This window comes from Lactuca virosa, chromosome 1 (assembly GCF_052849685.1).
Source record: "Lactuca virosa cultivar CGN04683 chromosome 1, Lactuca_virosa_CGN04683_v6, whole genome shotgun sequence".
Lineage (NCBI taxonomy): Eukaryota > Viridiplantae > Streptophyta > Magnoliopsida > Asterales > Asteraceae > Lactuca > Lactuca virosa.
Window position 1 is genome coordinate 262,479,031 of NC_136426.1, and position 23,794 is coordinate 262,502,824.

General features: G+C 47.7%; 69 non-coding genes across 69 annotated transcripts; all 69 read left to right on the forward strand.

Moving 5' to 3' along the window:
• The first annotated feature begins 169 nt into the window (after nucleotides 1-169).
• LOC145144618 (5S ribosomal RNA) lies at nucleotides 170-287 on the forward strand. Its single transcript, XR_013725628.1, has one exon. It is a non-coding gene; the product is annotated as a 5S ribosomal RNA (ribosomal RNA).
• A 230-nt stretch (nucleotides 288-517) lies between these two features.
• LOC145137828 (5S ribosomal RNA) lies at nucleotides 518-636 on the forward strand. Its single transcript, XR_013721248.1, has one exon. It is a non-coding gene; the product is annotated as a 5S ribosomal RNA (ribosomal RNA).
• Nucleotides 637-865: 229 nt separating this feature from the next.
• Nucleotides 866-987, forward strand: LOC145147265 (5S ribosomal RNA). The gene has a single exon (XR_013728172.1). It is a non-coding gene; the product is annotated as a 5S ribosomal RNA (ribosomal RNA).
• A 226-nt stretch (nucleotides 988-1,213) lies between these two features.
• On the forward strand, nucleotides 1,214-1,332 carry LOC145138982 (5S ribosomal RNA). Its single transcript, XR_013721805.1, has one exon. It is a non-coding gene; the product is annotated as a 5S ribosomal RNA (ribosomal RNA).
• Nucleotides 1,333-1,562: 230 nt separating this feature from the next.
• LOC145147924 (5S ribosomal RNA) lies at nucleotides 1,563-1,681 on the forward strand. The gene has a single exon (XR_013728824.1). It is a non-coding gene; the product is annotated as a 5S ribosomal RNA (ribosomal RNA).
• A 230-nt stretch (nucleotides 1,682-1,911) lies between these two features.
• On the forward strand, nucleotides 1,912-2,030 carry LOC145144204 (5S ribosomal RNA). Its single transcript, XR_013725219.1, has one exon. It is a non-coding gene; the product is annotated as a 5S ribosomal RNA (ribosomal RNA).
• A 227-nt stretch (nucleotides 2,031-2,257) lies between these two features.
• On the forward strand, nucleotides 2,258-2,376 carry LOC145143725 (5S ribosomal RNA). The gene has a single exon (XR_013724755.1). It is a non-coding gene; the product is annotated as a 5S ribosomal RNA (ribosomal RNA).
• Nucleotides 2,377-2,606: 230 nt separating this feature from the next.
• On the forward strand, nucleotides 2,607-2,725 carry LOC145143736 (5S ribosomal RNA). Its single transcript, XR_013724766.1, has one exon. It is a non-coding gene; the product is annotated as a 5S ribosomal RNA (ribosomal RNA).
• A 219-nt stretch (nucleotides 2,726-2,944) lies between these two features.
• Nucleotides 2,945-3,063, forward strand: LOC145147537 (5S ribosomal RNA). Its single transcript, XR_013728436.1, has one exon. It is a non-coding gene; the product is annotated as a 5S ribosomal RNA (ribosomal RNA).
• Nucleotides 3,064-3,288: 225 nt separating this feature from the next.
• On the forward strand, nucleotides 3,289-3,406 carry LOC145143268 (5S ribosomal RNA). The gene has a single exon (XR_013724316.1). It is a non-coding gene; the product is annotated as a 5S ribosomal RNA (ribosomal RNA).
• Nucleotides 3,407-3,632: 226 nt separating this feature from the next.
• Nucleotides 3,633-3,751, forward strand: LOC145143748 (5S ribosomal RNA). Its single transcript, XR_013724778.1, has one exon. It is a non-coding gene; the product is annotated as a 5S ribosomal RNA (ribosomal RNA).
• Nucleotides 3,752-3,978: 227 nt separating this feature from the next.
• LOC145144520 (5S ribosomal RNA) lies at nucleotides 3,979-4,097 on the forward strand. The gene has a single exon (XR_013725531.1). It is a non-coding gene; the product is annotated as a 5S ribosomal RNA (ribosomal RNA).
• Nucleotides 4,098-4,324: 227 nt separating this feature from the next.
• On the forward strand, nucleotides 4,325-4,443 carry LOC145137530 (5S ribosomal RNA). Its single transcript, XR_013721103.1, has one exon. It is a non-coding gene; the product is annotated as a 5S ribosomal RNA (ribosomal RNA).
• Nucleotides 4,444-4,674: 231 nt separating this feature from the next.
• LOC145155771 (5S ribosomal RNA) lies at nucleotides 4,675-4,793 on the forward strand. The gene has a single exon (XR_013736200.1). It is a non-coding gene; the product is annotated as a 5S ribosomal RNA (ribosomal RNA).
• Nucleotides 4,794-5,020: 227 nt separating this feature from the next.
• On the forward strand, nucleotides 5,021-5,139 carry LOC145146852 (5S ribosomal RNA). The gene has a single exon (XR_013727776.1). It is a non-coding gene; the product is annotated as a 5S ribosomal RNA (ribosomal RNA).
• A 218-nt stretch (nucleotides 5,140-5,357) lies between these two features.
• Nucleotides 5,358-5,476, forward strand: LOC145146805 (5S ribosomal RNA). The gene has a single exon (XR_013727732.1). It is a non-coding gene; the product is annotated as a 5S ribosomal RNA (ribosomal RNA).
• Nucleotides 5,477-5,701: 225 nt separating this feature from the next.
• Nucleotides 5,702-5,820, forward strand: LOC145155160 (5S ribosomal RNA). The gene has a single exon (XR_013735614.1). It is a non-coding gene; the product is annotated as a 5S ribosomal RNA (ribosomal RNA).
• Nucleotides 5,821-6,049: 229 nt separating this feature from the next.
• Nucleotides 6,050-6,168, forward strand: LOC145137842 (5S ribosomal RNA). The gene has a single exon (XR_013721250.1). It is a non-coding gene; the product is annotated as a 5S ribosomal RNA (ribosomal RNA).
• Nucleotides 6,169-6,394: 226 nt separating this feature from the next.
• Nucleotides 6,395-6,513, forward strand: LOC145148562 (5S ribosomal RNA). Its single transcript, XR_013729441.1, has one exon. It is a non-coding gene; the product is annotated as a 5S ribosomal RNA (ribosomal RNA).
• Nucleotides 6,514-6,739: 226 nt separating this feature from the next.
• On the forward strand, nucleotides 6,740-6,857 carry LOC145144619 (5S ribosomal RNA). The gene has a single exon (XR_013725629.1). It is a non-coding gene; the product is annotated as a 5S ribosomal RNA (ribosomal RNA).
• Nucleotides 6,858-7,087: 230 nt separating this feature from the next.
• On the forward strand, nucleotides 7,088-7,206 carry LOC145154459 (5S ribosomal RNA). The gene has a single exon (XR_013734931.1). It is a non-coding gene; the product is annotated as a 5S ribosomal RNA (ribosomal RNA).
• A 229-nt stretch (nucleotides 7,207-7,435) lies between these two features.
• Nucleotides 7,436-7,554, forward strand: LOC145143759 (5S ribosomal RNA). Its single transcript, XR_013724789.1, has one exon. It is a non-coding gene; the product is annotated as a 5S ribosomal RNA (ribosomal RNA).
• Nucleotides 7,555-7,784: 230 nt separating this feature from the next.
• Nucleotides 7,785-7,903, forward strand: LOC145153430 (5S ribosomal RNA). Its single transcript, XR_013733939.1, has one exon. It is a non-coding gene; the product is annotated as a 5S ribosomal RNA (ribosomal RNA).
• Nucleotides 7,904-8,122: 219 nt separating this feature from the next.
• On the forward strand, nucleotides 8,123-8,241 carry LOC145152583 (5S ribosomal RNA). The gene has a single exon (XR_013733114.1). It is a non-coding gene; the product is annotated as a 5S ribosomal RNA (ribosomal RNA).
• Nucleotides 8,242-8,470: 229 nt separating this feature from the next.
• On the forward strand, nucleotides 8,471-8,589 carry LOC145153431 (5S ribosomal RNA). The gene has a single exon (XR_013733940.1). It is a non-coding gene; the product is annotated as a 5S ribosomal RNA (ribosomal RNA).
• Nucleotides 8,590-8,808: 219 nt separating this feature from the next.
• On the forward strand, nucleotides 8,809-8,927 carry LOC145149676 (5S ribosomal RNA). The gene has a single exon (XR_013730527.1). It is a non-coding gene; the product is annotated as a 5S ribosomal RNA (ribosomal RNA).
• Nucleotides 8,928-9,154: 227 nt separating this feature from the next.
• Nucleotides 9,155-9,272, forward strand: LOC145143279 (5S ribosomal RNA). The gene has a single exon (XR_013724327.1). It is a non-coding gene; the product is annotated as a 5S ribosomal RNA (ribosomal RNA).
• Nucleotides 9,273-9,496: 224 nt separating this feature from the next.
• Nucleotides 9,497-9,615, forward strand: LOC145155772 (5S ribosomal RNA). The gene has a single exon (XR_013736201.1). It is a non-coding gene; the product is annotated as a 5S ribosomal RNA (ribosomal RNA).
• Nucleotides 9,616-9,840: 225 nt separating this feature from the next.
• Nucleotides 9,841-9,959, forward strand: LOC145134110 (5S ribosomal RNA). The gene has a single exon (XR_013718919.1). It is a non-coding gene; the product is annotated as a 5S ribosomal RNA (ribosomal RNA).
• Nucleotides 9,960-10,186: 227 nt separating this feature from the next.
• LOC145143770 (5S ribosomal RNA) lies at nucleotides 10,187-10,305 on the forward strand. The gene has a single exon (XR_013724800.1). It is a non-coding gene; the product is annotated as a 5S ribosomal RNA (ribosomal RNA).
• A 227-nt stretch (nucleotides 10,306-10,532) lies between these two features.
• LOC145137537 (5S ribosomal RNA) lies at nucleotides 10,533-10,651 on the forward strand. Its single transcript, XR_013721108.1, has one exon. It is a non-coding gene; the product is annotated as a 5S ribosomal RNA (ribosomal RNA).
• Nucleotides 10,652-10,881: 230 nt separating this feature from the next.
• LOC145155773 (5S ribosomal RNA) lies at nucleotides 10,882-11,000 on the forward strand. Its single transcript, XR_013736202.1, has one exon. It is a non-coding gene; the product is annotated as a 5S ribosomal RNA (ribosomal RNA).
• A 227-nt stretch (nucleotides 11,001-11,227) lies between these two features.
• Nucleotides 11,228-11,346, forward strand: LOC145146853 (5S ribosomal RNA). The gene has a single exon (XR_013727777.1). It is a non-coding gene; the product is annotated as a 5S ribosomal RNA (ribosomal RNA).
• A 219-nt stretch (nucleotides 11,347-11,565) lies between these two features.
• LOC145146806 (5S ribosomal RNA) lies at nucleotides 11,566-11,684 on the forward strand. The gene has a single exon (XR_013727733.1). It is a non-coding gene; the product is annotated as a 5S ribosomal RNA (ribosomal RNA).
• A 225-nt stretch (nucleotides 11,685-11,909) lies between these two features.
• On the forward strand, nucleotides 11,910-12,028 carry LOC145136882 (5S ribosomal RNA). The gene has a single exon (XR_013720757.1). It is a non-coding gene; the product is annotated as a 5S ribosomal RNA (ribosomal RNA).
• A 229-nt stretch (nucleotides 12,029-12,257) lies between these two features.
• Nucleotides 12,258-12,376, forward strand: LOC145137848 (5S ribosomal RNA). The gene has a single exon (XR_013721251.1). It is a non-coding gene; the product is annotated as a 5S ribosomal RNA (ribosomal RNA).
• A 229-nt stretch (nucleotides 12,377-12,605) lies between these two features.
• LOC145145378 (5S ribosomal RNA) lies at nucleotides 12,606-12,724 on the forward strand. The gene has a single exon (XR_013726353.1). It is a non-coding gene; the product is annotated as a 5S ribosomal RNA (ribosomal RNA).
• A 224-nt stretch (nucleotides 12,725-12,948) lies between these two features.
• On the forward strand, nucleotides 12,949-13,066 carry LOC145144620 (5S ribosomal RNA). The gene has a single exon (XR_013725630.1). It is a non-coding gene; the product is annotated as a 5S ribosomal RNA (ribosomal RNA).
• Nucleotides 13,067-13,295: 229 nt separating this feature from the next.
• LOC145140177 (5S ribosomal RNA) lies at nucleotides 13,296-13,414 on the forward strand. Its single transcript, XR_013722101.1, has one exon. It is a non-coding gene; the product is annotated as a 5S ribosomal RNA (ribosomal RNA).
• A 229-nt stretch (nucleotides 13,415-13,643) lies between these two features.
• LOC145137853 (5S ribosomal RNA) lies at nucleotides 13,644-13,762 on the forward strand. Its single transcript, XR_013721253.1, has one exon. It is a non-coding gene; the product is annotated as a 5S ribosomal RNA (ribosomal RNA).
• A 229-nt stretch (nucleotides 13,763-13,991) lies between these two features.
• Nucleotides 13,992-14,110, forward strand: LOC145145380 (5S ribosomal RNA). Its single transcript, XR_013726355.1, has one exon. It is a non-coding gene; the product is annotated as a 5S ribosomal RNA (ribosomal RNA).
• A 224-nt stretch (nucleotides 14,111-14,334) lies between these two features.
• LOC145144622 (5S ribosomal RNA) lies at nucleotides 14,335-14,452 on the forward strand. Its single transcript, XR_013725632.1, has one exon. It is a non-coding gene; the product is annotated as a 5S ribosomal RNA (ribosomal RNA).
• A 229-nt stretch (nucleotides 14,453-14,681) lies between these two features.
• Nucleotides 14,682-14,800, forward strand: LOC145140181 (5S ribosomal RNA). The gene has a single exon (XR_013722102.1). It is a non-coding gene; the product is annotated as a 5S ribosomal RNA (ribosomal RNA).
• Nucleotides 14,801-15,029: 229 nt separating this feature from the next.
• On the forward strand, nucleotides 15,030-15,148 carry LOC145137859 (5S ribosomal RNA). Its single transcript, XR_013721254.1, has one exon. It is a non-coding gene; the product is annotated as a 5S ribosomal RNA (ribosomal RNA).
• Nucleotides 15,149-15,378: 230 nt separating this feature from the next.
• LOC145145381 (5S ribosomal RNA) lies at nucleotides 15,379-15,497 on the forward strand. Its single transcript, XR_013726357.1, has one exon. It is a non-coding gene; the product is annotated as a 5S ribosomal RNA (ribosomal RNA).
• A 225-nt stretch (nucleotides 15,498-15,722) lies between these two features.
• Nucleotides 15,723-15,840, forward strand: LOC145144623 (5S ribosomal RNA). Its single transcript, XR_013725633.1, has one exon. It is a non-coding gene; the product is annotated as a 5S ribosomal RNA (ribosomal RNA).
• A 228-nt stretch (nucleotides 15,841-16,068) lies between these two features.
• LOC145143781 (5S ribosomal RNA) lies at nucleotides 16,069-16,187 on the forward strand. Its single transcript, XR_013724813.1, has one exon. It is a non-coding gene; the product is annotated as a 5S ribosomal RNA (ribosomal RNA).
• Nucleotides 16,188-16,406: 219 nt separating this feature from the next.
• On the forward strand, nucleotides 16,407-16,525 carry LOC145152584 (5S ribosomal RNA). The gene has a single exon (XR_013733115.1). It is a non-coding gene; the product is annotated as a 5S ribosomal RNA (ribosomal RNA).
• A 225-nt stretch (nucleotides 16,526-16,750) lies between these two features.
• Nucleotides 16,751-16,869, forward strand: LOC145153973 (5S ribosomal RNA). The gene has a single exon (XR_013734462.1). It is a non-coding gene; the product is annotated as a 5S ribosomal RNA (ribosomal RNA).
• Nucleotides 16,870-17,095: 226 nt separating this feature from the next.
• On the forward strand, nucleotides 17,096-17,214 carry LOC145134118 (5S ribosomal RNA). The gene has a single exon (XR_013718928.1). It is a non-coding gene; the product is annotated as a 5S ribosomal RNA (ribosomal RNA).
• A 228-nt stretch (nucleotides 17,215-17,442) lies between these two features.
• LOC145143792 (5S ribosomal RNA) lies at nucleotides 17,443-17,561 on the forward strand. Its single transcript, XR_013724826.1, has one exon. It is a non-coding gene; the product is annotated as a 5S ribosomal RNA (ribosomal RNA).
• A 227-nt stretch (nucleotides 17,562-17,788) lies between these two features.
• Nucleotides 17,789-17,907, forward strand: LOC145137544 (5S ribosomal RNA). The gene has a single exon (XR_013721109.1). It is a non-coding gene; the product is annotated as a 5S ribosomal RNA (ribosomal RNA).
• Nucleotides 17,908-18,137: 230 nt separating this feature from the next.
• Nucleotides 18,138-18,256, forward strand: LOC145144899 (5S ribosomal RNA). The gene has a single exon (XR_013725901.1). It is a non-coding gene; the product is annotated as a 5S ribosomal RNA (ribosomal RNA).
• Nucleotides 18,257-18,481: 225 nt separating this feature from the next.
• LOC145144624 (5S ribosomal RNA) lies at nucleotides 18,482-18,599 on the forward strand. Its single transcript, XR_013725634.1, has one exon. It is a non-coding gene; the product is annotated as a 5S ribosomal RNA (ribosomal RNA).
• Nucleotides 18,600-18,828: 229 nt separating this feature from the next.
• LOC145144327 (5S ribosomal RNA) lies at nucleotides 18,829-18,947 on the forward strand. Its single transcript, XR_013725339.1, has one exon. It is a non-coding gene; the product is annotated as a 5S ribosomal RNA (ribosomal RNA).
• Nucleotides 18,948-19,176: 229 nt separating this feature from the next.
• Nucleotides 19,177-19,295, forward strand: LOC145137866 (5S ribosomal RNA). Its single transcript, XR_013721265.1, has one exon. It is a non-coding gene; the product is annotated as a 5S ribosomal RNA (ribosomal RNA).
• A 229-nt stretch (nucleotides 19,296-19,524) lies between these two features.
• On the forward strand, nucleotides 19,525-19,643 carry LOC145145382 (5S ribosomal RNA). Its single transcript, XR_013726358.1, has one exon. It is a non-coding gene; the product is annotated as a 5S ribosomal RNA (ribosomal RNA).
• Nucleotides 19,644-19,867: 224 nt separating this feature from the next.
• On the forward strand, nucleotides 19,868-19,985 carry LOC145144625 (5S ribosomal RNA). The gene has a single exon (XR_013725635.1). It is a non-coding gene; the product is annotated as a 5S ribosomal RNA (ribosomal RNA).
• Nucleotides 19,986-20,213: 228 nt separating this feature from the next.
• LOC145143803 (5S ribosomal RNA) lies at nucleotides 20,214-20,332 on the forward strand. Its single transcript, XR_013724838.1, has one exon. It is a non-coding gene; the product is annotated as a 5S ribosomal RNA (ribosomal RNA).
• A 219-nt stretch (nucleotides 20,333-20,551) lies between these two features.
• LOC145155162 (5S ribosomal RNA) lies at nucleotides 20,552-20,670 on the forward strand. Its single transcript, XR_013735616.1, has one exon. It is a non-coding gene; the product is annotated as a 5S ribosomal RNA (ribosomal RNA).
• Nucleotides 20,671-20,898: 228 nt separating this feature from the next.
• Nucleotides 20,899-21,017, forward strand: LOC145137870 (5S ribosomal RNA). Its single transcript, XR_013721268.1, has one exon. It is a non-coding gene; the product is annotated as a 5S ribosomal RNA (ribosomal RNA).
• A 229-nt stretch (nucleotides 21,018-21,246) lies between these two features.
• On the forward strand, nucleotides 21,247-21,365 carry LOC145145383 (5S ribosomal RNA). Its single transcript, XR_013726359.1, has one exon. It is a non-coding gene; the product is annotated as a 5S ribosomal RNA (ribosomal RNA).
• A 226-nt stretch (nucleotides 21,366-21,591) lies between these two features.
• On the forward strand, nucleotides 21,592-21,709 carry LOC145144626 (5S ribosomal RNA). Its single transcript, XR_013725636.1, has one exon. It is a non-coding gene; the product is annotated as a 5S ribosomal RNA (ribosomal RNA).
• Nucleotides 21,710-21,938: 229 nt separating this feature from the next.
• On the forward strand, nucleotides 21,939-22,057 carry LOC145143815 (5S ribosomal RNA). Its single transcript, XR_013724849.1, has one exon. It is a non-coding gene; the product is annotated as a 5S ribosomal RNA (ribosomal RNA).
• Nucleotides 22,058-22,275: 218 nt separating this feature from the next.
• LOC145141411 (5S ribosomal RNA) lies at nucleotides 22,276-22,394 on the forward strand. The gene has a single exon (XR_013722639.1). It is a non-coding gene; the product is annotated as a 5S ribosomal RNA (ribosomal RNA).
• A 226-nt stretch (nucleotides 22,395-22,620) lies between these two features.
• Nucleotides 22,621-22,738, forward strand: LOC145143290 (5S ribosomal RNA). The gene has a single exon (XR_013724338.1). It is a non-coding gene; the product is annotated as a 5S ribosomal RNA (ribosomal RNA).
• Nucleotides 22,739-22,962: 224 nt separating this feature from the next.
• Nucleotides 22,963-23,081, forward strand: LOC145143827 (5S ribosomal RNA). Its single transcript, XR_013724860.1, has one exon. It is a non-coding gene; the product is annotated as a 5S ribosomal RNA (ribosomal RNA).
• A 226-nt stretch (nucleotides 23,082-23,307) lies between these two features.
• Nucleotides 23,308-23,426, forward strand: LOC145140558 (5S ribosomal RNA). The gene has a single exon (XR_013722201.1). It is a non-coding gene; the product is annotated as a 5S ribosomal RNA (ribosomal RNA).
• Nucleotides 23,427-23,653: 227 nt separating this feature from the next.
• On the forward strand, nucleotides 23,654-23,772 carry LOC145144599 (5S ribosomal RNA). The gene has a single exon (XR_013725609.1). It is a non-coding gene; the product is annotated as a 5S ribosomal RNA (ribosomal RNA).
• The last annotated feature ends 22 nt before the right edge of the window (nucleotides 23,773-23,794 follow it).

The following is a 23,794-nucleotide window of genomic DNA, read 5'->3' on the forward strand; positions in this document are numbered from 1 at the left end:
TTTTTTTCTTGCTATTTCTATGCTCGGGTGGCCTCCGTTTCATGGTTCATGGTCTTCGTATTTTTGGAACGGAGCCGATCGGTCACGTGGGTCCCACGCCTCGCGTACGAAAACAAAGGAGGTTCTGTGTCTTTTAAGACATACAAGCAATAAGCATGGACAGTATTTCGGGTGCGATCATACCAGCACTAATGCACCGGATCCCATCAGAACTCCGCAGTTAAGCGTGCTTGGGCGAGAGTAGTACTAGGATGGGTGACCCATGGGAAGTCCTCGTGTTGCACCCCCCTTTTTCGTTGTCCGTTTGCGTTTTTTTAGATTTTACGTGCGGTTTTTTTTTTGTTTTTTTTTCTTTCTTGCTATTTCTATGCTCGGGTGGCCTGCGCTTCATGGTTCACGGTCTTCGTATTTTTGGAACGGAGCCGATCGGTCACGTGGGTCCCACGCCTCGCGTACGAAAACAAAGGAGGTTCTGCGTCTTTTAAGACATACAAGCAATAAGCATGGATTGTATTTCGGGTGCGATCATACCAGCACTAATGCACCGGATCCCATCAGAACTCCGCAGTTAAGCGTGCTTGGGCGAGAGTAGTACTAGGATAGGTGACCCCCTGGGAAGTCCTCGTGTTGCACCCCCCTTTTTCGTTGTCCGTTTGCGTTTTTTTAGATTTTACGTGCGGTTTTTTTTTGTTTTTTTTTCTTTCTTGCTATTTTTATGCTCGGGTGGCCTCCGCTTCATGGTTGATGGTTTTCGTATTTTTGGAACGGAGCCGATCGGTCACGTGGGTTCCACGCCTCGCGTACGAAAACAAAGGAGGTTCTGCGTCTTTTAAGACATACAAGCAATAAGCATGGATAGTATTTCGGGTGCGATCATACCAGCATTAATGCACCGGATCCCATCAGAACTCCGCAGTTAAGCGTGCTTGGGCGAGAGTAGTAGTACTAGGATGGGTGACCCCCTGGGAAGTCCTCGTGTTGCACCCCCCTTTTTCGTTGTCCGTTTGCGTTTTTTTAGATTTTACGTGCGGTTTTTTTTTGTTTTTTTTTTCTTGCTATTTCTATGCTCGGGTGGCCTCCGTTTCATGGTTCATGGTCTTCGTATTTTTGGAACGGAGCCGATCGGTCACGTGGGTCCCACGCCTCGCGTACGAAAACAAAGGAGGTTCTGTGTCTTTTAAGACATACAAGCAATAAGCATGGACAGTATTTCGGGTGCGATCATACCAGCACTAATGCACCAGATCCCATCAGAACTCCGCAGTTAAGCGTGCTTGGGCGGGAGTAGTACTAGGATGGGTGACCCCATGGGAAGTCCTCGTGTTGCACCCCCCTTTTTCGTTGTCCGTTTGCGTTTTTTTAGATTTTACGTGCGGTTTTTTTTTTGTTTTTTTTTCTTTCTTGCTATTTCTATGCTCGGGTGGCCTGCGCTTCATGGTTCATGGTCTTCGTATTTTTGGAACGGAGCCGATCGGTCACGTGGGTCCCACGCCTCGCGTACGAAAACAAAGGAGGTTCTGCGTCTTTTAAGACATACAAGCAATAAGCATGGACAGTATTTCGGGTGCGATCATACCAGCACTAATGCACCAGATCCCATCAGAACTCCGCAGTTAAGCGTGCTTGTGCGGGAGTAGTACTAGGATGGGTGACCCCATGGGAAGTCCTCGTGTTGCACCCCCCTTTTTCGTTGTCCGTTTGCGTTTTTTCAGATTTTACGTGCGGTTTTTTTTTTGTTTTTTTTTCTTACTTGCTATTTCTATGCTCGGGTGGCCTGCGCTTCATGGTTCATGGTCTTCGTATTTTTGGAACGGAGCCGATCGGTCACGTGGGTCCCACGCCTCGCGTACGAAAACAAAGGAGGTTCTGCGTCTTTTAAGACATACAAGCAATAAGCATGGATAGTATTTCGGGTGCGATCATACCAGCACTAATGCACCGGATCCCATCAGAACTCCGCAGTTAAGCGTGCTTGGGCGAGAGTAGTACTAGGATAGGTGACCCCCTGGGAAGTCCTCGTGTTGCATCCCCCTTTTTCGTTGTCCGTTTGCGTTTTTTTAGATTTTACGTGCGGTTTTTTTTGTTTTTTTTCTTTCTTGCTATTTCTATGCTCGGGTGGCCTCCGCTTCATGGTTGATGGTTTTCGTATTTTTGGAACGGAGCCGATCGGTCACGTGGGTTCCACGCCTCGCGTACGAAAACAAAGGAGGTTTTGCGTCTTTTAAGACATAAAAGCAATAAGCATGGATAGTATTTCGGGTGCGATCATACCAGCACTAATGCACCGGATCCCATCAGAACTCCGCAGTTAAGCGTGCTTGGGCGAGAGTAGTACTAGGATGGGTGACCCCCTGGGAAGTCCTCGTGTTGCACCCCTCTTTTTCGTTGTCCGTTTGCGTTTTTTTAGATTTTACGTTCGGTTTTTTTTTGTTTTTTTTTTCTTTCTTGCTATTTCTATGCTCGGGTGGCCTCCGCTTCATGGTTGATGGTTTTCGTATTTTTGGAACGGAGCCGATCGGTCACGTGGGTCCCACGCCTCGCGTACGAAAACAAAGGAGGTTCTGCGTCTTTTAAGACATAAAAGCAATAAGCATGGATAGTATTTCGGGTGCGATCATACCAGCACTAATGCACCGGATCCCATCAGAACTCCGCAGTTAAGCGTGCTTGGGCGAGAGTAGTACTAGGATGGGTGACCCCCTGGGAAGTCCTCGTGTTGCACCCCCCTTTTTCGTTGTCCGTTTGCGTTTTTTTAGATTTTACGTGCGGTTTTTTTTTCTTTCTTGCTATTTCTATGCTCGGGTGGCCTCCGCTTCATGGTTGATGGTTTTCGTATTTTTGGAACGGAGCCGATCGGTCACGTGGGTCCCACGCCTCGCGTACGAAAACAAAGGAGGTTCTGCGTCTTTTAAGACATAAAAGCAATAAGCATGGATAGTATTTCGGGTGTGATCATACCAGCACTAATGCACCGGATTCCATCAGAACTCCGCAGTTAAGCGTGCTTAGGCGGGAGTAGTACTAGGATGGGTGACCCCCTGGGAAGTCCTCGTGTTGCACCCCCCCCTTTTTCGTTGCCCGTTTGCGTTTTTTTAGATTTTACGTGCGGTTTTTTTTGTTTTCTCTCTTGCTATTTCTATGCTAGGGTGGCCACCGCTTCATGGTTGATGGTTTTCGTATTTTTGGAACGGAGCCGATCGGTCACGTGGGTCCCACGCCTCGCGTACGAAAACAAAGGAGGTTCTGCGTCTTTTAAGACATAAAAGCAATAAGCATGGATAGTATTTCGGGTGCGATCATACCAGCACTAATGCACCGGATCCCATCAGAACTCCGCAGTTAAGCGTGCTTGGGCGAGAGTAGTACTAGGATGGGTGACCCCTGGGAAGTCCTCGTGTTGCACCCCCCCTCTTTCGTTGCCTGTTTGCGTTTTTTAAGATTTTACGTGCGGTTTTTTTTTTGTTTTCTTTCTTGCTATTTCTATGCTCGGGTGGCCACCGCTTCATGGTTGATGGTTTTCGTATTTTTGGAACGGAGCCGATCGGTTACGTGGGTCCCACGCCTCGCGTACGAAAACAAAGGAGGTTCTGCGTCTTTTAAGACATAAAAGCAATAAGCATGGATAGTATTTCGGGTGCGATCATACCAGCACTAATGCACCGGATCCCATCAGAACTCCGCAGTTAAGCGTGCTTGGGCGAGAGTAGTACTAGGATGGGTGACCCCCTGGGAAGTCCTCGTGTTGCACCCCCCTTTTTCGTTGTCCGTTTGCGTTTTTTTAGATTTTACGTGCGGTTTTTTTTGTTTTTTTTCTTTCTTGCTATTTCTATGCTCGGGTGGCCTCCGCTTCATGGTTGATGGTTTTCGTATTTTTGGAACGGAGCCGATCGGTCACGTGGGTTCCACGCCTCGCGTACGAAAACAAAGGGGGTTCTGCGTCTTTTAAGACATAAAAGCAATAAGCATGGATAGTATTTCGGGTGCGATCATACCAGCACTAATGCACCGGATTCCATCAGAACTCCGCAGTTAAGCGTGTTTGGGCGAGAGTAGTACTAGGATGGGTGACCCCCTGGGAAGTCCTCGTGTTGCACCCCCGTTTTTTCGTTGTCCGTTTGCGTTTTTTTAGATTTTACGTGCGGTTTTTTTTTGTTTTTTTTTTCTTGCTATTTCTATGCTCGGGTGGCCTCCGTTTCATGGTTCATGGTCTTCGTATTTTTGGAACGGAGCCGATCGGTCACGTGGGTCCCACGCCTCGCGTACGAAAACAAAGGAGGTTCTGTGTCTTTTAAGACATACAAGCAACAAACATGGACAGTATTTCGGGTGCGATCATACCAGCACTAATGCACCGGATCCCATCAGAACTCCGCAGTTAAGCGTGCTTGGGTGAGAGTAGTACTAGGATGGGTGACCCCATGGGAAGTCCTCGTGTTGCACCCCCCTTTTTCGTTGTCCGTTTGCGTTTTTTTAGATTTTACGTGCGGTTTTTTTTTTGTTTTTTTTTTCTTTCTTGCTATTTCTATGCTCGGCTGGCCTCCGCTTCATGGTTGATGGTCTTCGTATTTTTGGAACGGAGCTCATCGGTCACGTGGGTCCCACGCCTCGCGTACGAAAACAAAGGAGGTTCTGCGTCTTTTAAGACATACAAGCAATAAGCATGGATAGTATTTCGGGTGCGATCATACCAGCACTAATGCACCGGATCCCATCAGAACTCCGCAGTTAAGCGTGCTTGGGTGAGAGTAGTACTAGGATGGGTGACCCCCTGGGAAGTCCTCGTGTTGCACCCCCCTTTTTCGTTGTCCGTTTGCGTTTTTTTAAATTTTACGTGCGTTTTTTTTTTGTTTTTTTTTTTCTTGCTATTTCTATGCTCGGGTGGCCTTCGTTTCATTGTTCATGGTCTTCGTATTTTTGGAACGGAGCCGATCGGTCACGTGGGTCCCACGCCTCGCGTACGAAAACAAAGGAGGTTCTGCGTCTTTTAAGACATACAAGCAATAAGCATGGATAGTATTTCGGGTGCGATCATACCAGCACTAATGCACCGGATCCCATCAGAACTCCGCAGTTAAGCGTGCTTGGGCGAGAGTAGTACTAGGATGGGTGACGCCCTAGGAAGTCCTCGTGTTGCACCCCCTTTTTCGTTGTCCGTTTGCGTTTTTTAAGATTTTACGTGCGGTTTTTTTTTCTTTCTTGCTATTTCTATGCTCGGGTGGCCTCCGCTTCATGGTTGATGGTTTTCGTATTTTTGGAACGGAGACGATCGGTCACGTGGGTCCCACGCCTCGCGTACGAAAAGAAAGGAGGTTCTGCGTCTTTTAAGACATAAAAGCAATAAACATGGATAGTATTTCGGGTGCTATCATACCAGCACTAATGCACCGGATCCAATCAGAACTCCGCAGTTAAGCGTGCTTGGGCGAGAGTAGTACTAGGATGGGTGACCCCCTGGGAAGTCCTCGTGTTGCACCCCCCCTTTTTCGTTGCCTGTTTGCGTTTTTTAAGATTTTACGTGCGGTTTTTTTTTGTTTTCTTTCTTGCTATTTCTATGCTCGGGTGGCCACCGCTTCATGGTTGATGGTTTTCGTATTTTTGGAACGGAGCCGATCGGTCACGTGGGTCCCACGCCTCGCGTACGAAAACAAAGGAGGTTCTGCGTCTTTTAAGACATAAAAGCAATAAGCATGGATAGTATTTCGGGTGCGATCATACCAGCACTAATGCACCGGATCCCATCAGAACTCCGCAGTTAAGCGTGCTTGGGCGAGAGTAGTACTAGGATGGGTGACCCCCTGGGAAGTCCTCGTGTTGCACACCCCTTTTTCGTTGTCCGTTTGCGATTTTTTAGATTTTACGTGCGGTTTTTTTTTTGTTTTTTTTCTTTCTTGCTATTTCTATGCTCGGGTGGCCTCCGCTTCATGGTTGATGGTTTTCGAATTTTTGGAACGGAGCCGATCGGTCACGTGGGTTCCACGCCTCGCGTACGAAAACAAAGGAGGTTCTGCGTCTTTTAAGACATACAAGCAATAAGCATGGATAGTATTTCGGGTGCGATCATACCAGCACTAATGCACCGGATCCCATCAGAACTCCGCAGTTAAGCGTGCTTGGGCGAGAGTAGTACTAGGATAGGTGACCCCCTGGGAAGTCCTCGTGTTGCACCCCCCTTTTTCGTTGTCCGTTTGCGTTTTTTTAGATTTTACGTGCGGTTTTTTTTGTTTTTTTCTTTCTTGCTATTTCTATGCTCGGGTGGCCTCCGCTTCATGGTTGATGGTTTTCGTATTTTTGGAACGGAGCCGATCGGTCACGTAGGTTCCACGCCTCGCGTACGAAAACAAAGGAGGTTCTGCGTCTTTTAAGACATACAAGCAATAAGCATGGATAGTATTTCGGGTGCGATCATACCAGCACTAATGTACCGGATCCCATCAGAACTTCGCAGTTAAGCGTGCTTGGGCAAGAGTAGTACTAGGATGGGTAACCCCCTGGGAAGTCCTCGTGTTGCACCCCCCTTTTTCGTTGTCCGTTTGCGTTTTTTTAGATTTTACGTGCGGTTTTTTTTTTGTTTTTTTTTCTTGCTATTTCTATGCTCGGGTGGCCTCCGTTTCATGGTTCATGGTCTTCGTATTTTTGGAACGGAGCCGATCGGTCACGTGGGTCCTACGCCTCGCGTACGAAAACAAAGGAGGTTCTGTGTCTTTTAAGACATACAAGCAATAAGCATGGACAGTATTTCGGGTGCGATCATACCAGCACTAATGCACCGGATCCCATCAGAACTCCGCAGTTAAGCGTGCTTGGGCGAGAGTAGTACTAGGATGGGTGACCCATGGGAAGTCCTCGTGTTGCACCCCCCTTTTTCGTTGTCCGTTTGCGTTTTTTTAGATTTTACGTGCGGTTTTTTTTTTGTTTTTTTTTCTTTCTTGCTATTTCTATGCTCGGGTGGCCTCCGCTTCATGGTTGATGGTCTTCGTATTTTTGGAACGGAGCTGATCGGTCACGTGGGTCCCACGCCTCGCGTACGAAAACAAAGGAGGTTCTGCGTCTTTTAAGACATACAAGCAATAAGCATGGATAGTATTTCGGGTGCGATCATACCAGCACTAATGCACCGGATCCCATCAGAACTCCGCAGTTAAGCGTGCTTGGGCGAGAGTAGTACTAGGATGGGTGACCCCCTGGGAAGTCCTCGTGTTGCACCTCCCTTTTTCGTTGTCCGTTTGCGTTTTTTTAGATTTTACGTGCGGTTTTTTTTTGTTTTTTTTTCTTTCTTGCTATTTCTATGCTCGGGTGGCCTCCGCTTCATGGTTGATGGTTTTCGTATTTTTGGAACGGAGCCGATCGGTCACGTGGGTCCCACGCCTCGCGTACGAAAACAAAGGAGGTTCTGCGTCTTTTAAGACATAAAAGCAATAAGCATGGATAGTATTTCGGGTGCGATCATACCAGCACTAATGCACCGGATCCCATCAGAACTCCGCAGTTAAGCGTGCTTGGGCGAGAGTAGTACTAGGATGGGTGACCCCCTGGGAAGTCCTCGTGTTGCACCCCCCTTTTTCGTTGTCCGTTTGCGTTTTTTTAGATTTTACGTGCGGTTTTTTTTTGTTTTTTTTTTCTTTCTTGCTATTTCTATGCTCGGGTGGCCTCCGCTTCATGGTTGATGGTTTTTGTATTTTTGGAACGGAGCCGATCGGTCACGTGGGTCCCACGCCTCGCGTACGAAAACAAAGGAGGTTCTGCGTCTTTTAAGACATAAAAGCAATAAGCATGGATAGTATTTCGGGTGCGATCATACCAGCACTAATGCACCGGATCCCATCAGAACTCCGCAGTTAAGCGTGCTTGGGCGAGAGTAGTACTAGGATGGGTGACCCCTTGGGAAGTCCTCGTGTTGCACCCCCCTTTTTCGTTGTCCGTTTGCGTTTTTTTAGATTTTACGTGCGGTTTTTTTTTCTTTCTTGCTATTTCTATGCTCGGGTGGCCTCCGCTTCATGGTTGATGGTTTTCGTATTTTTGGAACGGAGCCGATCGGTCACGTGGGTCCCACGCCTCGCGTACGAAAACAAAGGAGGTTCTGCGTCTTTTAAGACATAAAAGCAATAAGCATGGATAGTATTTCGGGTGCGATCATACCAGCACTAATGCACCGGATCCCATCAGAACTCCGCAGTTAAGCGTGCTTGGGCGGGAGTAGTACTAGGATGGGTGACCCCCTGGGAAGTCCTCGTGTTGCACCCCCCTTTTTCGTTGTCCGTTTGCGTTTTTTTAGATTTTACGTGCGGTTTTTTTTTGTTTTTTTTTCTTTCTTGCTATTTCTATGCTCGGGTGGCCTCCGCTTCATGGTTGATGGTTTTTGTATTTTTGGAACGGAGACGATCGGTCACGTGGGTCCCACGCCTCGCGTACGAAAACAAAGGAGGTTCTGCGTCTTTTAAGACATAAAAGCAATAAGCATGGATAGTATTTCGGGTGCGATCATACCAGCACTAATGCACCGGATCCCATCAGAACTCCGCAGTTAAGCGTGCTTGGGCGAGAGTAGTACTAGGATGGGTGACCCCTTGGGAAGTCCTCGTGTTGCACCCCCCTTTTTCGTTGTCCGTTTGCGTTTTTTTAGATTTTACGTGCGGTTTTTTTTTCTTTCTTGCTATTTCTATGCTCGGGTGGCCTCCGCTTCATGGTTGATGGTTTTCGTATTTTTGGAACGGAGCCGATCGGTCACGTGGGTCCCACGCCTCGCGTACGAAAACAAAGGAGGTTCTGCGTCTTTTAAGACATAAAAGCAATAAGCATGGATAGTATTTCGGGTGCGATCATACCAGCACTAATGCACTGGATCCCATCAGAACTCCGCAGTTAAGCGTGCTTGGGCGGGAGTAGTAGTAGGATGGGTGACCCCCTGGGAAGTCCTGGTGTTGCACCACCCCCCCCTTTTTCGTTGCCCGTTTGCGTTTTTTTAGATTTTACGTGCGGTTTTTTTGTTTTCTCTCTTGCTATTTCTATGCTCGGGTGGCCACCGCTTCATGGTTGATGGTTTTCGTATTTTTGGAACGGAGCCGATCGGTCACGTGGGTCCCACGCCTCGCGTACAAAAACAAAGGAGGTTCTGCGTCTTTTAAGACATAAAAGCAATAAGCATGGATAGTATTTCGGGTGCGATCATACCAGCACTAATGCACCGGATCCCATCAGAACTCCGCAGTTAAGCGTGCTTGGGCGAGAGTAGTACTAGGATGGGTGACCCCTGGGAAGTCCTCGTGTTGCACCCCCCTCTTTCGTTGCCTGTTTGCGTTTTTTAAGATTTTACGTGCGGTTTTTATTTGTTTTCTTTCTTGCTATTTCTATGCTCGGGTGGCCACCGCTTCATGGTTGATGGTTTTCGTATTTTTGGAACGGAGCCGATCGGTTACGTGGGTCCCACGCCTCGCGTACGAAAACAAAGGAGGTTCTGCGTCTTTTAAGACATAAAAGCAATAAGCATGGATAGTATTTCGGGTGCGATCATACCAGCACTAATGCACCGGATCCCATCAGAACTCCGCAGTTAAGCGTGCTTGGGTGAGAGTAGTACTAGGATGGGTGACCCCCTGGGAAGTCCTCGTGTTGCACCCCCCTTTTTCGTTGTCCGTTTGCGTTTTTTTAGATTTTACGTGCGGTTTTTTTTGTTTTTTTTTTCTTGCTAATTCTATGCTCGGGTGGCCTCCGTTTCATGGTTCATGGTCTTCGTATTTTTGGAACGGAGCCGATCGGTCACGTGGGTCCCACGCCTCGCGTACGAAAACAAAGGAGGTTCTGTGTCTTTTAAGACATACAAGCAATAAGCATGGACAGTATTTCGGGTGCGATCATGCCAGCACTAATGCACCGGATCCCATCAGAACTCCGCAGTTAAGCGTGCTTGGGCGGGAGTAGTACTAGGATGGGTGACCCCATGGGAAGTCCTCGTGTTGCACCCCCCTTTTTCGTTGTCCGTTTGCGTTTTTTTAGATTTTACGTGCGGTTTTTTTTGTTTTTTTTCTTTCTTGCTATTTCTATGCTCGGGTGGCCTCCGCTTCATGGTTGATGGTTTTCGTATTTTTGGAACGGAGCCGATCGGTCACGTGGGTTCCACGCCTCGCGTACGAAAACAAAGGAGGTTCTGCGTCTTTTAAGACATAAAAGCAATAAGCATGGATAGTATTTCGGGTGCGATCATACCAGCACTAATGCACCGGATCCCATCAGAACTCCGCAGTTAAGCGTGCTTGGGCGAGAGTAGTACTAGGATGGGTGACCCCCTGGGAAGTCCTCGTGTTGCACCCCCGTTTTTTCGTTGTCCGTTTGCGTTTTTTTAGATTTTACGTGCGGTTTTTTTTTGTTTTTTTTTTCTTGCTATTTCTATGCTCGGGTGGCCTCCGTTTCATGGTTCATGGTCTTCGTATTTTTGGAACGGAGCCGATCGGTCACGTGGGTCCCACGCCTCGCGTACGAAAACAAAGGAGGTTCTGTGTCTTTTAAGACATACAAGCAACAAGCATGGACAGTATTTCGGGTGCGATCATACCAGCACTAATGCACCGGATCCCATCAGAACTCCGCAGTTAAGCGTGCTTGGGTGAGAGTAGTACTAGGATGGGTGACCCCATGGGAAGTCCTCGTGTTGCACCCCCCTTTTTCGTTGTCCGTTTGCGTTTTTTTAGATTTTACGTGCGGTTTTTTTTTGTTTTTTTTTTCTTTCTTGCTATTTCTATGCTCGGCTGGCCTCCGCTTCATGGTTGATGGTCTTCGTATTTTTGGAACGGAGCTGATCGGTCACGTGGGTCCCACGCCTCGCGTACGAAAACAAAGGAGGTTCTGCGTCTTTTAAGACATACAAGCAATAAGCATGGATAGTATTTCGGGTGCGATCATACCAGCACTAATGCACCGGATCCCATCAGAACTCCGCAGTTAAGCGTGCTTGGGTGAGAGTAGTACTAGGATGGGTGACCCCCTGGGAAGTCCTCGTGTTGCACCCCCCTTTTTCGTTGTCCGTTTGCGTTTTTTTAGATTTTACGTGCGTTTTTTTTTTTGTTTTTTTTTTCTTGCTATTTCTATGCTCGGGTGGCCTTCGTTTCATTGTTCATGGTCTTCGTATTTTTGGAACGGAGCCGATCGGTCACGTGGGTCCCACGCCTCGCGTACGAAAACAAAGGAGGTTCTGCGTCTTTTAAGACATACAAGCAATAAGCATGGATAGTATTTCGGGTGCGATCATACCAGCACTAATGCACCGGATCCCATCAGAACTCCGCAGTTAAGCGTGCTTGGGCGAGAGTAGTACTAGGATGGGTGACGCCCTAGGAAGTCCTCGTGTTGCACCCCCCTTTTTCGTTGTCCGTTTACGTTTTTTAAGATTTTACGTGCGGTTTTTTTTTCTTTCTTGCTATTTCTATGCTCGGGTGGCCTCCGCTTCATGGTTGATGGTTTTCGTATTTTTGGAACGGAGCCGATCGGTCACGTGGGTCCCACGCCTCGCGTACGAAAACAAAGGAGGTTCTGCGTCTTTTAAGACATAAAAGCAATAAACATGGATAGTATTTCGGGTGCTATCATACCAGCACTAATGCACCGGATCCAATCAGAACTCCGCAGTTAAGCGTGCTTGGGCGAGAGTAGTACTAGGATGGGTGACCCCCTGGGAAGTCCTCGTGTTGCACCCCCCCTTTTTCGTTGCCTGTTTGCGTTTTTTAAGATTTTACGTGCGGTTTTTTTTTGTTTTCTTTCTTGCTATTTCTATGCTCGGGTGGCCACCGCTTCATGGTTGATGGTTTTCGTATTTTTGGAACGGAGCCGATCGGTCACGTGGGTCCCACGCCTCGCGTACGAAAACAAAGGAGGTTCTGCGTCTTTTAAGACATAAAAGCAATAAGCATGGATAGTATTTCGGGTGCGATCATACCAGCACTAATGCACCGGATCCCATCAGAACTCCGCAGTTAAGCGTGCTTGGGCGAGAGTAGTACTAAGATGGGTGACCCCCTGGGAAGTCCTCGTGTTGCACACCCCTTTTTCGTTGTCCGTTTGCGATTTTTTAGATTTTACGTGCGGTTTTTTTTTTGTTTTTTTTCTTTCTTGCTATTTCTATGCTCGGGTGGCCTCCGCTTCATGGTTGATGGTTTTCGAATTTTTGGAACGGAGCCGATCGGTCACGTGGGTTCCACGCCTCGCGTACGAAAACAAAGGAGGTTCTGCGTCTTTTAAGACATACAAGCAATAAGCATGGATAGTATTTCGGGTGCGATCATACCAGCACTAATGCACCGGATCCCATCAGAACTCCGCAGTTAAGCGTGCTTGGGCGAGAGTAGTACTAGGATAGGTGACCCCCTGGGAAGTCCTCGTGTTGCACCCCCCTTTTTCGTTGTCCGTTTGCGTTTTTTTAGATTTTACGTGCGGTTTTTTTTTGTTTTTTTTTCTTTCTTGCTATTTCTATGCTCGGGTGGCCTCCGCTTCATGGTTGATGGTTTTCGTATTTTTGGAACGGAGCCGATCGTTCACGTGGGTTCCACGCCTCGCGTACAAAAACAAAGGAGGTTCTGCGTCTTTTAAGACATACAAGCAATAAGCATGGATAGTATTTCGGGTGCGATCATACCAGCACTAATGCACCAGATCCCATCAGAACTTCGCAGTTAAGCGTGCTTGGGCGAGAGTAGTACTAGGATGGGTGACCCCCTGGGAAGTCCTCGTGTTGCACCCCCTTTTTCGTTGTCCGTTTGCGTTTTTTTAGATTTTACGTGCGGTTTTTTTTGTTTTTTTTTTCTTGCTATTTCTATGCTCGGGTGGCCTCCGTTTCATGGTTCATGGTCTTCGTATTTTTGGAACGGAGCCGATCGGTCACGTGGGTCCCACGCCTCGCGTACGAAAACAAAGGAGGTTCTGTGTCTTTTAAGACATACAAGCAATAAGCATGGACAGTATTTCGGGTGCGATCATACCAGCACTAATGCACCGGATCCCATCAGAACTCCGCAGTTAAGCGTGCTTGGGCGAGAGTAGTACTAGGATGGGTGACCCATGGGAAGTCCTCGTGTTGCACCCCCCTTTTTCGTTGTCCGTTTGCGTTTTTTTAGATTTTACGTGCGGTTTTTTTTTGTTTTTTTTTCTTTTTTGCTATTTCTATGCTCGGGTGGCCTCCGCTTCATGGTTGATGGTCTTCGTATTTTTGGAACGGAGCTGATCGGTCACGTGGGTCCCACGCCTCGTGTACGAAAACAAAGGAGGTTCTGCGTCTTTTAAGACATACAAGCAATAAGCATGGATAGTATTTCGGGTGCGATCATACCAGCACTAATGCACCGGATCCCATCAGAACTCCGCAGTTAAGCGTGCTTAGGCGAGAGTAGTACTAGGATGGGTGACCCCCTGGGAAGTCCTCGTGTTGCACCCCCCTTTTTCGTTGTCCGTTTGCGTTTTTTTAGATTTTACGTGCGGTTTTTTTTTGTTTTTTTTTCTTTCTTGCTATTTCTATGCTCGGGTGGCCTCCGCTTCATGGTTGATGGTTTTCGAATTTTTGGAACGGAGCCGATCGGTCACGTGGGTTCCACGCCTCGCGTACGAAAACAAAGGAGGTTCTGCGTCTTTTAAGACATACAAGCAATAAGCATGGATAGTATTTCGGGTGCGATCATACCAGCACTAATGCACCGGATCCCATCAGAACTCCGCAGTTAAGCGTGCTTGGGCGAGAGTAGTACTAGGATAGGTGACCCCCTGGGAAGTCCTCGTGTTGCACCCCCCTTTTTCGTTGTCCGTTTGCGTTTTTTTAGATTTTACGTGCGGTTTTTTTTTGTTTTTTTTTCTTTCTTGCTATTTCTATGCTCGGGTGGCCTCCGCTTCATGGTTGATGGTTTTCGTATTTTTGGAACGGAGCCGATCGTTCACGTGGGTTCCACGCCTCGCGTACAAAAACAAAGGAGGTTCTGCGTCTTTTAAGACATACAAGCAATAAGCATGGATAGTATTTCGGGTGCGATCATACCAGCACTAATGCACCAGATCCCATCAGAACTTCGCAGTTAAGCGTGCTTGGGCGAGAGTAGTACTAGGATGGGTGACCCCCTGGGAAGTCCTCGTGTTGCACCCCCTTTTTCGTTGTCCGTTTGCGTTTTTTTAGATTTTACGTGCGGTTTTTTTTGTTTTTTTTTTCTTGCTATTTCTATGCTCGGGTGGCCTCCGTTTCATGGTTCATGGTCTTCGTATTTTTGGAACGGAGCCGATCGGTCACGTGGGTCCCACGCCTCGCGTACGAAAACAAAGGAGGTTCTGTGTCTTTTAAGACATACAAGCAATAAGCATGGACAGTATTTCGGGTGCGATCATACCAGCACTAATGCACCGGATCCCATCAGAACTCCGCAGTTAAGCGTGCTTGGGCGAGAGTAGTACTAGGATGGGTGACCCATGGGAAGTCCTCGTGTTGCACCCCCCTTTTTCGTTGTCCGTTTGCGTTTTTTTAGATTTTACGTGCGGTTTTTTTTTGTTTTTTTTTCTTTTTTGCTATTTCTATGCTCGGGTGGCCTCCGCTTCATGGTTGATGGTCTTCGTATTTTTGGAACGGAGCTGATCGGTCACGTGGGTCCCACGCCTCGTGTACGAAAACAAAGGAGGTTCTGCGTCTTTTAAGACATACAAGCAATAAGCATGGATAGTATTTCGGGTGCGATCATACCAGCACTAATGCACCGGATCCCATCAGAACTCCGCAGTTAAGCGTGCTTAGGCGAGAGTAGTACTAGGATGGGTGACCCCCTGGGAAGTCCTCGTGTTGCACCCCCCTTTTTCGTTGTCCGTTTGCGTTTTTTTAGATTTTACGTGCGGTTTTTTTTTGTTTTTTTTTCTTTCTTGCTATTTCTATGCTCGGGTGGCCTCCGCTTCATGGTTGATGGTTTTCGAATTTTTGGAACGGAGCCGATCGGTCACGTGGGTTCCACGCCTCGCGTACGAAAACAAAGGAGGTTCTGCGTCTTTTAAGACATACAAGCAATAAGCATGGATAGTATTTCGGGTGCGATCATACCAGCACTAATGCACCGGATCCCATCAGAACTCCGCAGTTAAGCGTGCTTGGGCGAGAGTAGTACTAGGATAGGTGACCCCCTGGGAAGTCCTCGTGTTGCACCCCCCTTTTTCGTTGTCCGTTTGCGTTTTTTTAGATTTTACGTGCGGTTTTTTTTTTGTTTTTTTTTCTTTCTTGCTATTTCTATGATCGGGTGGCCTCCGCTTCATGGTTGATGGTTTTCGTATTTTTGGAACGGAGCCGATCGTTCACGTGGGTTCCACGCCTCGCGTACAAAAACAAAGGAGGTTCTGCGTCTTTTAAGACATACAAGCAATAAGCATGGATAGTATTTCGGGTGCGATCATACCAGCACTAATGCACCAGATCCCATCAGAACTTCGCAGTTAAGCGTGCTTGGGCGAGAGTAGTACTAGGATGGGTGACCCCCTGGGAAGTCCTCGTGTTGCACCCCCCTTTTTCGTTGTCCGTTTGCGTTTTTTTAGATTTTACGTGCGGTTTTTTTTGTTTTTTTTTTCTTGCTATTTCTATGCTCGGGTGGCCTCCGTTTCATGGTTCATGGTCTTCGTATTTTTGGAACGGAGCCGATCGGTCACGTGGGTCCCACGCCTCGCGTACGAAAACAAAGGAGGTTCTGTGTCTTTTAAGACATACAAGCAATAAGCATGGACAGTATTTCGGGTGCGATCATACCAGCACTAATGCACCGGATCCCATCAGAACTCCGCAGTTAAGCGTGCTTGGGCGAGAGTAGTACTAGGATGGGTGACCCATGGGAAGTCCTCGTGTTGCACCCCCCTTTTTCGTTGTCCGTTTGCGTTTTTTTAGATTTTACGTGCGGTTTTTTTTGTTTTTTTTTCTTTCTTGCTATTTCTATGCTCGGGTGGCCTCCGCTTCATGGTTGATGGTCTTCGTATTTTTGGAACGGAGCTGATCGGTCACGTGGGTCCCACGCCTCGTGTACGAAAACAAAGGAGGTTCTGCGTCTTTTAAGACATACAAGCAATAAGCATGGATAGTATTTCGGGTGCGATCATACCAGCACTAATGCACCGGATCCCATCAGAACTCCGCAGTTAAGCGTGCTTGGGCGAGAGTAGTACTAGGATGGGTGACCCCCTGGGAAGTCCTCGTGTTGCACCCCCCTTTTTCGTTGTCCGTTTGCGTTTTTTTAGATTTTACGTGCGGTTTTTTTTTCTTTCTTGCTATTTCTATGCTCGGGTGGCCTCCGCTTCATGGTTGATGGTTTTCGTATTTTTGGAACGGAGCCGATCGGTCACGTGGGTCCCACGCCTCGCGTACGAAAACAAAGGAGGTTCTGCGTCTTTTAAGACATAAAAGCAATAAGCATGGATAGTATTTCGGGTGCGATCATACCAGCACTAATGCACCGGATCCCATCAGAACTCCGCAGTTAAGCGTGCTTGGGCGGGAGTAGTACTAGGATGGGTGACCCCCTGGGAAGTCCTCGTGTTGCACCCCCCCCTTTTTCGTTGCCCGTTTGCGTTTTTTTAGATTTTACGTGCGGTTTTTTTTGTTTTCTCTCTTGCTATTTCTATGCTCGGGTGGCCACCGCTTCATGGTTGATGGTTTTCGTATTTTTGGAACGGAGCCGATCGGTTACGTGGGTCCCACGCCTCGCGTACGAAAACAAAGGAGGTTCTGCGTCTTTTAAGACATAAAAGCAATAAGCATGGATAGTATTTCGGGTGTGATCATACCAGCACTAATGCACCGGATCCCATCAGAACTCCGCAGTTAAGCGTGCTTGGGCGAGAGTAGTACTAGGATGGGTGACCCCCTGGGAAGTCCTCGTGTTGCACCCCCCTTTTTCGTTGTCCGTTTGCGTTTTTTTAGATTTTACGTGCGGTTTTTTTTTGTTTTTTTTTTCTTGCTATTTCTATGCTCGGGTGGCCTCCGTTTCATGGTTCATGGTCTTCGTATTTTTGGAACGGAGCCGATCGGTCACGTGGGTCCCACGCCTCGCGTACGAAAACAAAGGAGGTTCTGTGTCTTTTAAGACATACAAGCAATAAGCATGGACAGTATTTCGGGTGCGATCATGCCAGCACTAATGCACCGGATCCCATCAGAACTCCGCAGTTAAGCGTGCTTGGGCGGGAGTAGTACTAGGATGGGTGACCCCATGGGAAGTCCTCGTGTTGCACCCCCCTTTTTCGTTGTCCGTTTGCGTTTTTTTAGATTTTACGTGCGGTTTTTTTTGTTTTTTTTTCTTTCTTGCTATTTCTATGCTCGGGTGACCTCCGCTTCATGGTTGATGGTTTTCGTATTTTTGGAACGGAGCCGATCGGTCACGTGGGTTCCACGCCTCGCGTACGAAAACAAAGGAGGTTCTGCGTCTTTTAAGACATAAAAGCAATAAGCATGGATAGTATTTCGGGTGCGATCATACCAGCACTAATGCACCGGATCCCATCAGAACTCCGCAGTTAAGCGTGCTTGGGCGAGAGTAGTACTAGGATGGGTGACCCCCTGGGAAGTCCTCGTGTTGCACCCCCGTTTTTTCGTTGTCCGTTTGCGTTTTTTTAGATTTTACGTGCGGTTTTTTTTTGTTTTTTTTTTCTTGCTATTTCTATGCTCGGGTGGCCTCCGTTTCATGGTTCATGGTCTTCGTATTTTTGGAACGGAGCCGATCGGTCACGTGGGTCCCACGCCTCGCGTACGAAAACAAAGGAGGTTCTGTGTCTTTTAAGACATACAAGCAACAAGCATGGACAGTATTTCGGGTGCGATCATACCAGCACTAATGCACCGGATCCCATCAGAACTCCGCAGTTAAGCGTGCTTGGGTGAGAGTAGTACTAGGATGGGTGACCCCATGGGAAGTCCTCGTGTTGCACCCCCCTTTTTCGTTGTCCGTTTGCGTTTTTTTAGATTTTACGTGCGGTTTTTTTTTGTTTTTTTTTTCTTTCTTGCTATTTCTATGCTCGGCTGGCCTCCGCTTCATGGTTGATGGTCTTCGTATTTTTGGAACGGAGCTGATCGGTCACGTGGGTCCCACGCCTCGCGTACGAAAACAAAGGAGGTTCTGCGTCTTTTAAGACATACAAGCAATAAGCATGGATAGTATTTCGGGTGCGATCATACCAGCACTAATGCACCGGATCCCATCAGAACTTCGCAGTTAAGCGTGCTTGGGCGAGAAAAGTACTAGGATGGGTGACCCCCTGGGAAGTCCTCGTGTTGCACCCCCCTTTTTCGTTGTCCGTTTGCGTTTTTTTAGATTTTACGTGCGGTTTTTTTTGTTTTTTTTTTCTTGCTATTTCTATGCTCGGGTGGCCTCCGTTTCATGGTTCATGGTCTTCGTATTTTTGGAACGGAGCCGATCGGTCACGTGGGTCCCACGCCTCGCGTACGAAAACAAAGGAGGTTCTGTGTCTTTTAAGACATACAAACAATAAGCATGGACAGTATTTCGGGTGCGATCATACCAGCACTAATGCACCGGATCCCATCAGAACTCCGCAGTTAAGCGTGCTTGGGCGAGAGTAGTACTAGGATGGGTGACCCATGGGAAGTCCTCGTGTTGCACCCCCCTTTTTCGTTGTCCGTTTGCGTTTTTTTAGATTTTACGTGCGGTTTTTTTTTGTTTTTTTTTCTTTCTTGCTATTTCTATGCTCGGATGGCCTCCGCTTCATGGTTGATGGTCTTCGTATTTTTGGAACGGAGCTGATCGGTCACGTGGGTCCCACGCCTCGTGTACGAAAACAAAGGAGGTTCTGCGTCTTTTAAGACATACAAGCAATAAGCATGGATAGTATTTCGGGTGCGATCATACCAGCACTAATGCACCGGATCCCATCAGAACTCCGCAGTTAAGCGTGCTTGGGCGAGAGTAGTACTAGTATGGGTGACCCCCTGGGAAGTCCTCGTGTTGCACACCCCTTTTTCGTTGTCCGTTTGCGTTTTTTTAGATTTTACGTGCGGTTTTTTTTTGTTTTTTTTTCTTTCTTGCTATTTCTATGCTCGGGTGGCCTCCGCTTCATGGTTGATGGTTTTCGAATTTTTGGAACGGAGCCGATCGGTCACGTGGGTTCCACGGCTCGCGTACGAAAACAAAGGAGGTTCTGCGTCTTTTAAGACATACAAGCAATAAGCATGGATAGTATTTCGGGTGCGATCATACCAGCACTAATGCACCGGATCCCATCAGAACTCCGCAGTTAAGCGTGCTTGGGCGAGAGTAGTACTAGGATAGGTGACCCCCTGGGAAGTCCTCGTGTTGCACCCCCCTTTTTCGTTGTCCGTTTGCGTTTTTTTAGATTTTACGTGCGGTTTTTTTTTTGTTTTTTTTCTTTCTTGCTATTTCTATGCTCGGGTGGCCTCCGCTTCATGGTTGATGGTTTTCGTATTTTTGGAACGGAGCCGATCGTTCACGTGGGTTCCACGCCTCGCGTACAAAAACAAAGGAGGTTCTGCGTCTTTTAAGACATACAAGCAATAAGCATGGATAGTATTTCGGGTGCGATCATACCAGCACTAATGCACCAGATCCCATCAGAACTTCGCAGTTAAGCGTGCTTGGGCGAGAGTAGTACTAGGATGGGTGACCCCCTGGGAAGTCCTCGTGTTGCACCCCCCTTTTTCGTTGTCCGTTTGCGTTTTTTTAGATTTTACGTGCTGTTTTTTTTGTTTTTTTTTCTTGCTATTTCTATGCTCGGGTGGCCTCCGTTTCATGGTTCATGGTCTTCGTATTTTTGGAACGGAGCCGATCGGTCACGTGGGTCCCACGCCTCGCGTACGAAAACAAAGGAGGTTCTGTGTCTTTTAAGACATACAAGCAATAAGCATGGACAGTATTTCGGGTGCGATCATACCAGCACTAATGCACCGGATCCCATCAGAACTCCGCAGTTAAGCGTGCTTGGGCGAGAGTAGTACTAGGATGGGTGACCCATGGGAAGTCCTCGTGTTGCACCCCCCTTTTTCGTTGTCCGTTTGCGTTTTTTTAGATTTTACGTGCGGTTTTTTTTGTTTTTTTTTCTTTCTTGCTATTTCTATGCTCGGGTGGCCTCCGCTTCATGGTTGATGGTCTTCGTATTTTTGGAACGGAGCTGATCGGTCACGTGGGTCCCACGCCTCGTGTACGAAAACAAAGGAGGTTCTGCGTCTTTTAAGACATACAAGCAATAAGCATGGATAGTATTTCGGGTGCGATCATACCAGCACTAATGCACCGGATCCCATCAGAACTCCGCAGTTAAGCGTGCTTGGGCGAGAGTAGTACTAGGATGGGTGACCCCCTGGGAAGTCCTCGTGTTGCACCCCCCTTTTTCGTTGTCCGTTTGCGTTTTTTTAGATTTTACGTGCAGTTTTTTTTTCTTTCTTGCTATTTCTATGCTCGGGTGGCCTCCGCTTCATGGTTGATGGTTTTCGTATTTTTGGAACGGAGCCGATCGGTCACGTGGGTCCCACGCCTCGCGTACGAAAACAAAGGAGGTTCTGCGTCTTTTAAGACATAAAAGCAATAAGCATGGATAGTATTTCGGGTGCGATCATACCAGCACTAATGCACCGGATCCCATCAGAACTCCGCAGTTAAGCGTGCTTGGGCGAGAGTAGTACTAGGATGGGTGACCCCCTGGGAAGTCCTCGTGTTGCACACCCCTTTTTCGTTGTCCGTTTGCGTTTTTTTAGATTTTACGTGCGGTTTTTTTTTGTTTTTTTTCTTTCTTGCTATTTCTATGCTCGGGTGGCCTCCGCTTCATGGTTGATGGTTTTCGAATTTTTGGAACGGAGCCGATCGGTCACGTGGGTTCCACGCCTCGCGTACGAAAACAAAGGAGGTTCTGCGTCTTTTAAGACATACAAGCAATAAGCATGGATAGTATTTCGGGTGCGATCATACCAGCACTAATGCACCGGATCCCATCAGAACTCCGCAGTTAAGCGTGCTTGGGCGAGAGTAGTACTAGGATAGGTGACCCCCTGGGAAGTCCTCGTGTTGCACCCCCCTTTTTCGTTGTCCGTTTGCGTTTTTTTAGATTTTACGTGCGGTTTTTTTTTTGTTTTTTTTCTTTCTTGCTATTTCTATGCTCGGGTGGCCTCCGCTTCATGGTTGATGGTTTTCGTATTTTTGGAACGGAGCCGATCGTTCACGTGGGTTCCACGCCTCGCGTACAAAAACAAAGGAGGTTCTGCGTCTTTTAAGACATACAAGCAATAAGCATGGATAGTATTTCGGGTGCGATCATACCAGCACTAATGCACCAGATCCCATCAGAACTTCGCAGTTAAGCGTGCTTGGGCGAGAGTAGTACTAGGATGGGTGACCCCCTGGGAAGTCCTCGTGTTGCACCCCCCTTTTTCGTTGTCCGTTTGCGTTTTTTTAGATTTTACGTGCGGTTTTTTTTGTTTTTTTTTTTCTTGCTATTTCTATGCTCGGGTGGCCTCCGTTTCATGGTTCATGGTCTTCGTATTTTTGGAACGGAGCCGATCGGTCACGTGGGTCCCACGCCTCGCGTACGAAAACAAAGGAGGTTCTGTGTCTTTTAAGACATACAAGCAATAAGCATGGACAGTATTTCGGGTGCGATCATACCAGCACTAATGCACCGGATCCCATCAGAACTCCGCAGTTAAGCGTGCTTGGGCGAGAGTAGTACTAGGATGGGTGACCCATGGGAAGTCCTCGTGTTGCACCCCCCTTTTTCGTTGTCCGTTTGCGTTTTTTTAGATTTTACGTGCGGTTTTTTTTTGTTTTTTTTTCTTTCTTGCTATTTCTATGCTCGGGTGGCCTCCGCTTCATGGTTGATGGTCTTCGTATTTTTGGAACGGAGCTGATCGGTCACGTGGGTCCCACGCCTCGTGTACGAAAACAAAGGAGGTTCTGCGTCTTTTAAGACATACAAGCAATAAGCATGGATAGTATTTCGGGTGCGATCATACCAGCACTAATGCACCGGATCCCATCAGAACTCCGCAGTTAAGCGTGCTTGGGCGAGAGTAGTACTAGGATGGGTGACCCCCTGGGAAGTCCTCGTGTTGCACCCCCCTTTTTCGTTGTCCGTTTGCGTTTTTTTAGATTTTACGTGCGGTTTTTTTTCTTTCTTGCTATTTCTATTCTCGGGTGGCCTCCGCTTCATGGTTGATGGTTTTCGTATTTTTGGAACGGAGCCGATCGGTCACGTGGGTCCCACGCCTCGCGTACGAAAACAAAGGAGGTTCTGCGTCTTTTAAGACATAAAAGCAATAAGCATGGATAGTATTTCGGGTGCTATCATACCAGCACTAATGCACCGGATCCCATTAGAACTCCGCAGTTAAGCGTGCTTGGGCGGGAGTAGTACTAGGATGGGTGACCCCCTGGGAAGTCCTCGTGTTGCACCCCCCCCCTTTTTCGTTGCCCGTTTGCGTTTTTTTAGATTTTATGTGCGGTTTTTTTTGTTTTCTCTCTTGCTATTTCTATGCTCGGGTGGCCACCGCTTCATGGTTGATGGTTTTCGTATTTTTGGAACGGAGCCGATCGGTCACGTGGGTCCCACGCCTCGCGTACGAAAACAAAGGAGGTTCTGCGTCTTTTAAGACATAAAAGCAATAAGCATGGATAGTATTTCGGGTGCGATCATACCAGCACTAATGCACCGGATCCCATCAGAACTCCGCAGTTAAGCGTGCTTGGGCGAGAGTAGTACTAGGATGGGTGACCCCTGGGAAGTCCTCGTGTTGCACCCCCCCTCTTTCGTTGCCTGTTTGCGTTTTTTAAGATTTTACGTGCGGTTTTTTTTGTTTTCTTTCTTGCTATTTCTATGCTCGGGTGGCCACCGCTTCATGGTTGATGGTTTTCGTATTTTTGGAACGGAGCCGATCGGTTACGTGGGTCCCACGACTCGCGTACGAAAACAAAGGAGGTTCTGCGTCTTTTAAGACATAAAAGCAATAAGCATGGATAGTATTTCGGGTGCGATCATACCAGCACTAATGCACCGGATCCCATCAGAACTCCGCAGTTAAGCGTGCTTGGGCGAGAGTAGTACTAGGATGGGTGACCCCCTGGGAAGTCCTCGTGTTGCACCCCCCTTTTTCGTTGTCCGTTTGCGTTTTTTTAGATTTTACGTGCGGTTTTTTTTTGTTTTTTTTTTCTTGCTATTTCTATGCTCGGGTGGCCTCCGTTTCATGGTTCATGGTCTTCGTATTTTTGGAACGGAGCCGATCGGTCACGTGGGTCCCACGCCTCGCGTACGAAAACAAAGGAGGTTCTGTGTCTTTTAAGACATACAAGCAATAAGCATGGACAGTATTTCGGGTGCGATCATACCAGCACTAATGCACCGGATCCCATCAGAACTTCGCAGTTAAGCGTGCTTGGGCGGGAGTAGTACTAGGATGGGTGACCCCATGGGAAGTCCTCGTGTTGCACCCCCCTTTTTCGTTGTCCGTTTGCGTTTTTTTAGATTTTACGTGCGGTTTTTTTTGTTTTTTTTCTTTCTTGCTATTTCTATGCTCGGGTGGCCTCCGCTTCATGGTTGATGGTTTTCGTATTTTTGGAACGGAGCCGATCGGTCACGTGGGTTCCACGCCTCGCGTACGAAAACAAAGGAGGTTCTGCGTCTTTTAAGACATAAAAGCAATAAGCATGGATAGTATTTCGGGTGCGATCATACCACCACTAATGCACCGGATCCCATCAGAACTCCGCAGTTAAGCGTGCTTGGGCGAGAGTAGTACTAGGATGGGTGACCCCCTGGGAAGTCCTCGTGTTGCACCCCTGTTTTTTCGTTGTCCGTTTGC